The following is a 9380-nucleotide window of genomic DNA, read 5'->3' as shown; positions in this document are numbered from 1 at the left end:
GGGGCGAGTCGGCGGGGGCGGGGCGAGTCGGGCCCCGGGAGGGGCCTGCACCTCCGCGGTGGGTGCCCGCGCCAACTAGGCTTGGGGCGCCAGCCATCCCCTGAAGCATAGAGCAGGGTGGAGGCCTCGGCTCCTTGACCCTGAGCTACTTTGGCTACCTGGCTTTTTCTTAATCCTTGGAGTGGCTTCTTTGGACAGCTCAGGACCACGGGAGTTTAAACCAGTACCCAAAAAGAAAGCAACAACCACCTAGCATCCCTAGAAGGAGATGCCTTTGCAAAGGGAGGAGGAGTTGCCATACGAGTTGGAGAGAAACATTTGGTCACCCCAGGGATTCATCAAAGTGTTATGGAAGTTTGATGTCCAAGTTACTGATTGTCCATACCCTCACCACACCTCCTAAAGGAGAATGTCAAAACATTCTCCAGCTCTATCCAAGCTGTGGAAAAGACAGGTTAGCAGTAAGTTCCCTTTGTGCAGGACCTCAGATTAGAGATTAAAGAGGATTTACTGCAGAAATTATTCAGGGATCATCTGCTGGAAGGCTAGAAGGGGGAGGCTGAGTGGCTTTAATAGGGCATTGGAGCCTTGCCTAGAGCTGAGGAAAGCTGGAAGGGCCTCTGGGGAGGCCAGCCTAGGCATGACCCAGGCTCAGCTGGACCATACTTCCTCTGACAAGCAGGTGAGATGCTGTAGGACAGATGCTTCAGCATCTTTAAAAGCATTAGAAGCTCAGAGGTGCCAGAGCAACAGCTAGAGAGAGGTACATGCTTGGAGGTGGGGAGTTGGTGAGGTCCAGAAGCATCCCCCTCAGACCCCAAAAGCCCTCCTACAAGGACAGGCTGACTGGCCTTTGCCTGTATTTGTTCTGGACAAAACTGAGCCCCATAGGTATTGCGCTGTCTATGGGTGGAAGTGTCAGATGCCTGCCTATCTTATTTCTATCTGATCTGTGAGCTATTGGCCTCAATTGAGACCAGTCAGTATTCAGTCAAGGGAGGAATAGCAGATAAGATCCGGCTCTGGAAAACATGGAACTGCTGTAGGAGATATGACTGGATATTTGGCACTGGTGAACTGGGAGATTAAGAGAGGTTGTTGCTTAAAGACATCAGGAGCAAATATTCATTAACCAGCAAGTTGAGGAGAAAAACTCCTAGTAGTTGGGCAACCATGAGCAACTCACTTCACCTCTCAGGCTCTTAGTTCCTCCTGAAAATGAGGGGAATTAAACTAGGTTATTTTTAAGTTTCCTTGCAATTTCTGGCATTCTAAAAGTAGATTTAATGAAGAAGGAGGGTATGCTGTAGGCCTTGGAGGAAGAAAGCAAGGTAACAGAAGGAGATACTAAAGAAAACTTGGACTTGAAGAGACTCAGATGGCTCTGGAAGCATAGGAAAATGGGGATCTACAGCTTGACTCCAGTGAGAAGGGACCTCTGAAGTTCTAGAGAGGCTCCCAGAAAAGGCCTGGGGTAGACCCAGGAAATCTGAAGCTTACTCAGGAGGACAAAAGACCTAAAGAGATAATCAATGGCTGTTAGAAGTCTGCAGAAGCAGTAGTGGCTACTGCCATCAGATTCAACGGTCACGAGACCCCACTGTTCAAAGCCCTAGACCCCTATTACTGATGCAGGTACATTTATCTTGGATAAATTCTACTTTTATGAGTAACTATAACACACCAATTTTTTAAAATGAATTATTAGAAGGACCAACAGAGGTGAGGCCAGGGATTGGAGGAGGGAGGAGAAGAGGCAAAGGAGTAGCACCAGGGATCGAAATGGAGCAAATTATGTTATATAATTTATTATTATAAATAATAATTTATATTATTATTAATTAATAACTTTTATTATTTGATTTATAATAATTATTATATATAACCCTATATTCATGAATATGTTAAAACTGAGCCCCACAATTATGTAAAACTATAATGCACAAAAATAAAAAAGAATAATACCTCTTGGGTGCTTCCAATCAGTAGTCTGTGACTTGAGGTGGGGAGGAAAAGAAGGCAGCCCCATCAGAGAGTCTTATTTTCCTTTATCATAAGAACCTTCCTCCCCAGAACTCAAGCTGTATTTAAAGTGTGGACACAGAAACAGCTCAAAAGGCAGCTCAATGCCTAACATGCAGAAGACCCTGGGTTCATTCCCTGGCACCACACAAAAATATAATTAGTTCAGCTAACTCATCCTCGTCTGTGCTGGAATCCCCACTCCTCTCTGGCACCCACTGCTCAGGCTCCAGAAAGCCCTGTGTCCAAAGGCATGATTGTGCCAGCTTGCCTTGAGAGAGGTGAGGCCCTTGGGGCTGGGGATGTGGCTCAAGCGGTAGCGTGCTCGCCTGGCATGCGTGTGGCCCGGGTTCGATCCTCAGCACCACATACAAACAAAGATGTTGTGTCCACCGAAAACTGAAAAATAAACATTAAAATTCTCTCTCTCTCTCTCTCTCTCTCTCTCTCTCTCTCTTTCTCTCTCTCTCTCTAAAAAAATCAATCTAGAATTCTATACACAAAAACAAATGTCAAAAAAAAAAAGAGAGAGAGAGAGAGGTGAGGCCCTAAGAGAGGACTGAGACCATGGAACTTAGCTCCAAGCAAAGAATCTTGGGGTTTGAGTCCCTTTCTAACCACAGTACCAGAGGTCTAACATAAGACATGCTGGGTGAAATAAAAGCTGCAAATAGACTTGAGCCATTCTACCTGCACAGCCCCAGTATGCTAGCCTTGTAGCATTTAGAGAGTTCTCAGAGAAGATGGCCTTGGCATATGTCCCCATGCCAGCTTGGACTGTTAACATCACTGCCTAAAAGTCCCTTTCCCTGCCTGGGCCCGTTTCCCTCAGTGAAAGAGGCCGAACTCCCCTAGCTCCAGACCTCTTGCTCCATGTTGCTGGAGTTCCCATACCTGATCCGAAGCGGGGCCGACTTACAGCAGCCCTCCTATAAGTCATTGATGACAGAGTGCCCTCCCATCTCTAGCCGGCAGGTGGCCTAGCCAAATTTGCCTCAGCACAACTCAGCTCTGACTTTTCCTTGATATTTAACATCCCACCAGGCGTTAATGTCCTTGTCTAGAGTACAATTTCTCAGGCACTGCTAGGGTGGTGAGCCAAATGTTTGGGGAGTAGCTGCTTAGCTTAGCAAAGAGGGTGACTCCTCTGGTAAACTCAAGTAACCACAGCTCCCCCATGTTGTTGTGACTCCTTTATTTAGGGCAGGCCAACATGGTCTGTATGGAAAACCTCCCAGCCCCCTCTACTGGGTCTTTCCTGACCACACATGGCAAAGGTTGTGTGGCACAGGTGCTAATAAGCAAGGAGACTGCACTCAGGCTAAGCCAGGGCCAAGGTTCAGGCCAAGAATAAAGACAGATTACCACAGGAAATCAGGATTTCAGATCTGCATGACTAGCAAAAGACTACTTTTGCCTTTCAGTAGCTGTTTTCTCTAAGTGGTGCAAGAACTAATTGTACCTCCCTTCCCCCAGAGGTAGATGAGTCACTGATGATATAGTCAGAGAGCCCTAGAGGGGTGGGGGCAAAGGGCCATCACTAGGTTGTGTCTTTTTTTTTAATATTTATTTTTAGTTTTTGGCGGACACAACATCTTTGTTTGTGGTGGCTGCACGCATGCCAGGCAAGCGCGCTACCGCTTGAGCCACATCCCCAGCCCTAGGTTGTGTCTTTTAAGGAAAGCTCAGCCAGTCTGTTCAGCAAGGTCTGTGCAGAAGGAAGAAATCAAAATATCTTAAGAATTGTATTTCTTGGTTCCTGCTGAACAGTCACAGAGAGGGGCATTCCAAAGGTGGCAGGGTGCTGGAAGTCAGCCACTCTGATAGGGCATGTTCTTCTAACACCCACCCTAGGCAGGGTAGACGGAGGAGCTCAGAGCTGGAGGGACTTGCAAATCTCCATGTGACTATCTAACTGAATGTCTGACTCTCCTCATGAACTTCCTTATCTTTCCTGCCTCCATCTGAATACCTCCCGTGGCCAACTAACAACATTGGACTTCAACCTTTGGGCAGCTGAGTTCCAAGGTCTTTCTCAAAACTGAGCCAAAATCTGTGTTGTCCCCCTGTCTTTTACCCTCCAAGTGTTTCCATACTAGAAGCTTTGCTGACTCATTTCATTGAACTTTGCTTTGTCCTTGGATGTCCACACCCTCTCAAGTGACCCATCTATATACTTTTCTCTTGTAAATTAATCATAAGCCCCTCAAGGGCAGGAGCCTGTCTTCTATTTTAACCTCTATTCATTTCAATCCAGGGAACATGATGTCAACATGTGATGTGACGTCTGCCCTAGTAACCAGGTCCCTGCCCCCAAGAGTTGACTGATCAATATGAACTCACTAAAAGGATGCATTGATTAGTGTTCCATTCTGACTTTTTAGAGCGGGACAAGCCTTGAGGCTGTGGGCTACATTGACCCATCACTTGCCCTTAATTCTGGCTGCTTTCAAGTTCATGCCCACCTCCCGGGCTCATAATTCACATGCAAGTAAATGGATGCTGCTCCCACTAAAACCATCCTCTTTGTAGTTTTTTTTTAAATATATTATTTATTGTCAATGGACCTTTATTTTATTCATTTATATGCAGTACTGAGAATTGAACTCAGTGCCTCACACATGCTTGCCAGGCAAGCATTCTACCACTGACTGAGCCACAACCTCAGCCCCTCATAATTATTTTGGGCAGGCCAACATGGTCTGTATGGGAAGTTATTTTGCCAGGAAGATATGGCTACACAAGAAGGATTTCTATACCACATACTTGAAACTCTGAGGCAAGATCTTCTTAAAGAGCTTCCAACTTTGAACAAATCCTGAGCCTCAGTTTTTTCATATGTCAAATAGGAAAAGGTATAATGTAAGGGTAAAAGAAATTGAAGTTAAAGCGTAAGAGTTAAAGGGTAAAAGACCGGGTGTTGTAAAAGTTTCTAAGCTGCAAGGTCTGAGTTAAAATGTAAAGGAGGTATTGTTAGGTTTCTATATTACCTGCAAAACCTGAAATTTCTGTAGCTGTTAAGACAATGCTTAGAACCGCCCAGTAAACATTTCCCCTGATTGTCTGGTTGTTTAATAACTGAAGGGGTCTGTGTGGTTGCACGCAGGCCTTGCAGGGCCTGAACCAATCAGTTTGAATGTGTACTCTCCTTAGGAATGACCTATCACTCCAGCCTGACCTGTTCCCGCCAATGAATGAACTAATCATGTTTAGGAGTTGTTGTTCAATTTTCCCGCGCCTCATGATGATTTGTTCTGATGTATACAAAGCCCTCTGCCCTCCCCAAAAAGTGTACTTAAGCAATCCTCAGCCCCTGCTCGGGGCTCTGGGCTGCTTTCCCTTCTTGAGTGGGCACGGAGCCCCAGCATGCTGGTTCAATAAATCCCCCTTCTGCCAATTGCATGAGTGGTCACTTGGTGGTCTCTTTCTCCGACGTTTCGCGGGACCCTTACAATAATACCCTCAGAGATTGCTGTAAAAATTCACTAACACATTTAACAAGGTATAATCACCAAAATGAATGGTAGTTATTATCTCAGCTCTTGGGAAAATTATCTACACCAAACCAGCCCCTGTCAACTATGATTTTTTCAAATGACTTCTCTCCTGAGGATTAGGAATGTGCGTGTATAATGGTTGTAGACATATGGGAGGAGAGAGAATAACTGAGTAATTCCTCAGACTAAGGTGACAATGGAATGACCATGCTCTTGGCTCCCGTGGAGTCAGCTTTTCCAGTTGGACACCACTCCATCTCTAGAAAGCAGGTCTTGGTCTCAGACCTACTAACCCAAATTCCTGAAGATAGCCACTATGGAGACCCCATGGATCTAGATGACTTTGCCTATGGTTAGTGTGCCAAACAAGGCCGAGACTTTGGCTGGCCCAGTCCTCTTACTCAGTTTCAGAGGCTGGACATTTCTCAGGAACTGCCTCACATTCTGTTCCCCTCCTCCAGCCTTCATTCAGCCCCCAAGGTGCAGCTGTCTTTTGCTGCTCCCCTCACAGCAGCTGAGACAAAAGCAGCTGAGCAGAGGTGGGTGAAGGGACGTGGCCATTTCTGCCACTTAGGAAAGCCTTCTTCTGATGAGCAGCTGTTGGGGTGGCTTCTGGGTTATGGATTACCCAAGTATGTACTAAAGCCAACCTCCATAATTCACCCAGGCCTACTATTCTTCCTCTGACTTGAAAAATCCACCATTTCAAACACCACCAAAGTACTCTTATGAAAAGATATCATGTTGGAGATGGATTCCAGTCAGGAAAGCAAGTAGCTTCTGAAAATATACCAGAAAGTTCAAAGTAGATATGGCAAGTTCTTTCCTATGTGGGATTTTTCTGGACAGAACAAAAAACAAAGGGAGTCTGTCCTCCCTTTTGCCATCAAACCCGAGAGGAAGGCAACACATTTTCCTCTGTCCATTTCATAGGCAAAAGGAGGGACCTGTCCAGATCTCACAATGAAGCCAGGAAATCATTTCCCTTACCCTGTGCTTCCAGGGATTCTTGTTGAGGTAAACCACAGCTTGTCCCAGTCCCAATGACTTAACTGTCATGGGGTGCCCAAGACTGAAAGGATCCTTGGAACACAGGACTTTCAGTGCTAAACCCCTATGAATTAATTGTTCAACCTTGCCTGTCCCCAAATTAGCAAGTCATGGCCAACGGTCACCAGACTTCGTCCTGCTCTGGAGTTGGCAACCCATGGAAGCTGGAGATGATCAATGTATCATCTGACTGGATGAGATGGCTACTTCCTAGGACGTTGCGTGGTAGGGTCAAGCTATTATGAAAAGCCTCCTGTGATGCTCTGCCCCATTTTCAGCCTTTCTTTCAATAATTCCCTTTCCTCTCAACTATGATCCTCTATACAAAGCAAAGGTAATGGGAGAGGTGAGAAAAAACAGTCTACAAGGTTGCTTTCAGACAGCCACATCCTAGGATTATTACCATCCCCATGAATGCAGACACATTCCAGGACCTTCCAAGGCTTTGAGGTTTTTTGTATAAACAAAGTGCCCCTCAGCAAAACTTCTCAGTAGTTCAGGAGTCAAAAAGAGGCTGACTGTCCAGTCCCTTGGGGGTCAAATGACATGTTATCTTAAAGACATTGAGGTCTGTCTCAGGTAACACAAAGATGGTCTTCTCTGGTTCCTGGCCTATTCTCCAGAGTTGGTTAGTTTCTTTATACACACACACATACACACACACACACACACATATATTCACATACGTTATATATATATACACATTCATATGTGTGTGTATGTATGTGAACACACACATATGAATAATATAACCATCTTGTTCTCTGACGGCTTGAGAAGTCTTATATGAGGGTGAGTAGGACAGGTGCCTTGAAAACACAGGATCTTGAAGCTGGGGTGGCTCTGTCCATCAGAGGAATTGAGGCTCCACCTATTCAAGAGGAACTCCCCAGAGCTGTATGAGAAAGGAGCCCACCCCCCCATCCCCCTGCCATTACTGACCCAAAAGAGCTTCTGCTAGTTCTCTCTCAACAACAACAACAACAACAAAAATGATTCCCTCTATCCAGCACAACCTCCTTGGGGAGATTTTAGCCCCTAATGTCCCAATCCAAGGATGACAAGTATCTGTCCCCTAAGACAAAAGGGCCTTGAGGAGCCATTGGGGAGGAGACTGACAAAGACAGACGTAGGCTGAATTAGGCACCATCCCCAGCTGTGGACCCACAGGGCCTTATGAAGCTCAACAACAAACACGCCGTCTTCCACAAGGCAGGCAAGCCTAGTGCTGGGGCTGGGCCACCAGAGAATTCTTGCTGGGAATGGAATCTGGAACAGACTCTATGGTCAACCGTTTTCAGATCAGAGGAAACAGAGGCCTTGGACACCAGCACCAGAGTCTCCATTCTGAGGTTGCCTGAGGACCATGCAACTGGAGAAACAGACTGGAGAAACCTAGTTATCTTATATTTTCCAGGGAGACTATCTGGCCCACATCAATGCCCCCCTACTTTCAGGGAGCCAGAGAAGACCAGAAGCCCAGCTGCCTGGGAGCTTCTCTTCCCAGCTTCTGGGGAGCAGCTCTGCTGCCGAACAGGGCTGGAAAGCTGTAATTATCCAGACAGGATAAGAGCTATTTTTGGAAGGAGCTGTCCTGCTGCCAAGGCTTTTGACTTCCTAAACTAAAACAAGATGCACAGAAAAAAAATGGGTGAGGGTGGGGGAGGACAGGGAGGAGCCTTCTCTGTCAAAAACATCAAATCTTGAACAAAGGGAAATAGTGCCCCCTCCCAAAGGTATAGATTTAAATTAAGAGGTAAGCAAGAAGCCAGTTGTTAATATAACTCCCCTGGTTTGGGGAAAGAGGGTGTAACTGAACCCCCTTACCCACCTCTTGCTGACTCCCTCTCTCCTAAGACCCTCCAAGGGTACCTATTCAGTCTGTTCTGTTTATTTTGACATTTGAATACAAACTATTACAAATTGTTATTTAAACGTTTCCTGTCCATATCTTATCTTCCCAACCAGATGGTCAGTTTCTCACTGCCAAAGAACGTTATGTGTGTACTATGAGATTTTTCCCCAATCATGCCTAGAGTGCTAGGTATCTGAATAAAAATTGTCTATGAAAAGGAAGGAGGGAGGGTCGGAGGGAGGGAGGGAGGGAGGGAAGGAGGGATTTACTGTTTTACAAGGAGGCAATCTCTAAAAGTGGCTGCTCCCACCTACAGCTGAGCCCAGGGCTGGGGGCTGGATAATGGCAGAGGAGGTGGAAGCTGCATTCCTGGATACCTCCCCTTCAGCTGCTTGGTTATCTAAGCTCAAGTTGTCCCCGACTCATTTGTTTTCTGTCTGTAGTCAACTGTTTGGCCTGGGCCAGCCAGCCCATGGATGGAATCTACTAGAGGTCATTGCTAGGTGTTGGATAAGAGAGGAATATGACAAGAGAAAGAATGAAAACAGGAAGAGCTTTGACCATCTTATCAAACATGGGCCAAGAAGAGCCAAAGTTCTATGGGAACAATAAATACACTGAAAAATCAGGACGCTGCCAAATTTAGGACAGAGGACTGCCAAAAGCAGAATCCACCTTATGCCTTTCCAAATTAAGGACCCAAATAGTGTGTAACCCAGAAAAGTGACCCCTTTCTGGAGTGCCCCTGGCAGGAGAGGAGGGAGTTAGGTGGGGACTAATCCAACGCATAGCTGCCCTGTCTTCCCACAGAGCACTTGGCAAGATTCATCATCTGCTAAAACGTCTCTGTTCTTTCTCTCCAGGGCTGCAACTAGCTCATATAGCACTTGTGCAGATCTCCCTCTGGGGAGAAGCAGTGCCACAGGTGCACAGCTTGGCAAGTGGAACACAAGCAC

The sequence above is a fragment of the Marmota marmota genome, unplaced genomic scaffold (genome assembly GCF_001458135.2).
Source record: "Marmota marmota marmota unplaced genomic scaffold, marMar, whole genome shotgun sequence".
NCBI classification, from domain to species: Eukaryota; Metazoa; Chordata; class Mammalia; order Rodentia; family Sciuridae; genus Marmota; species Marmota marmota.
The sequence above is the reverse complement of the archived record's forward strand: the minus strand, read 5'-3'. Positions refer to the sequence as shown.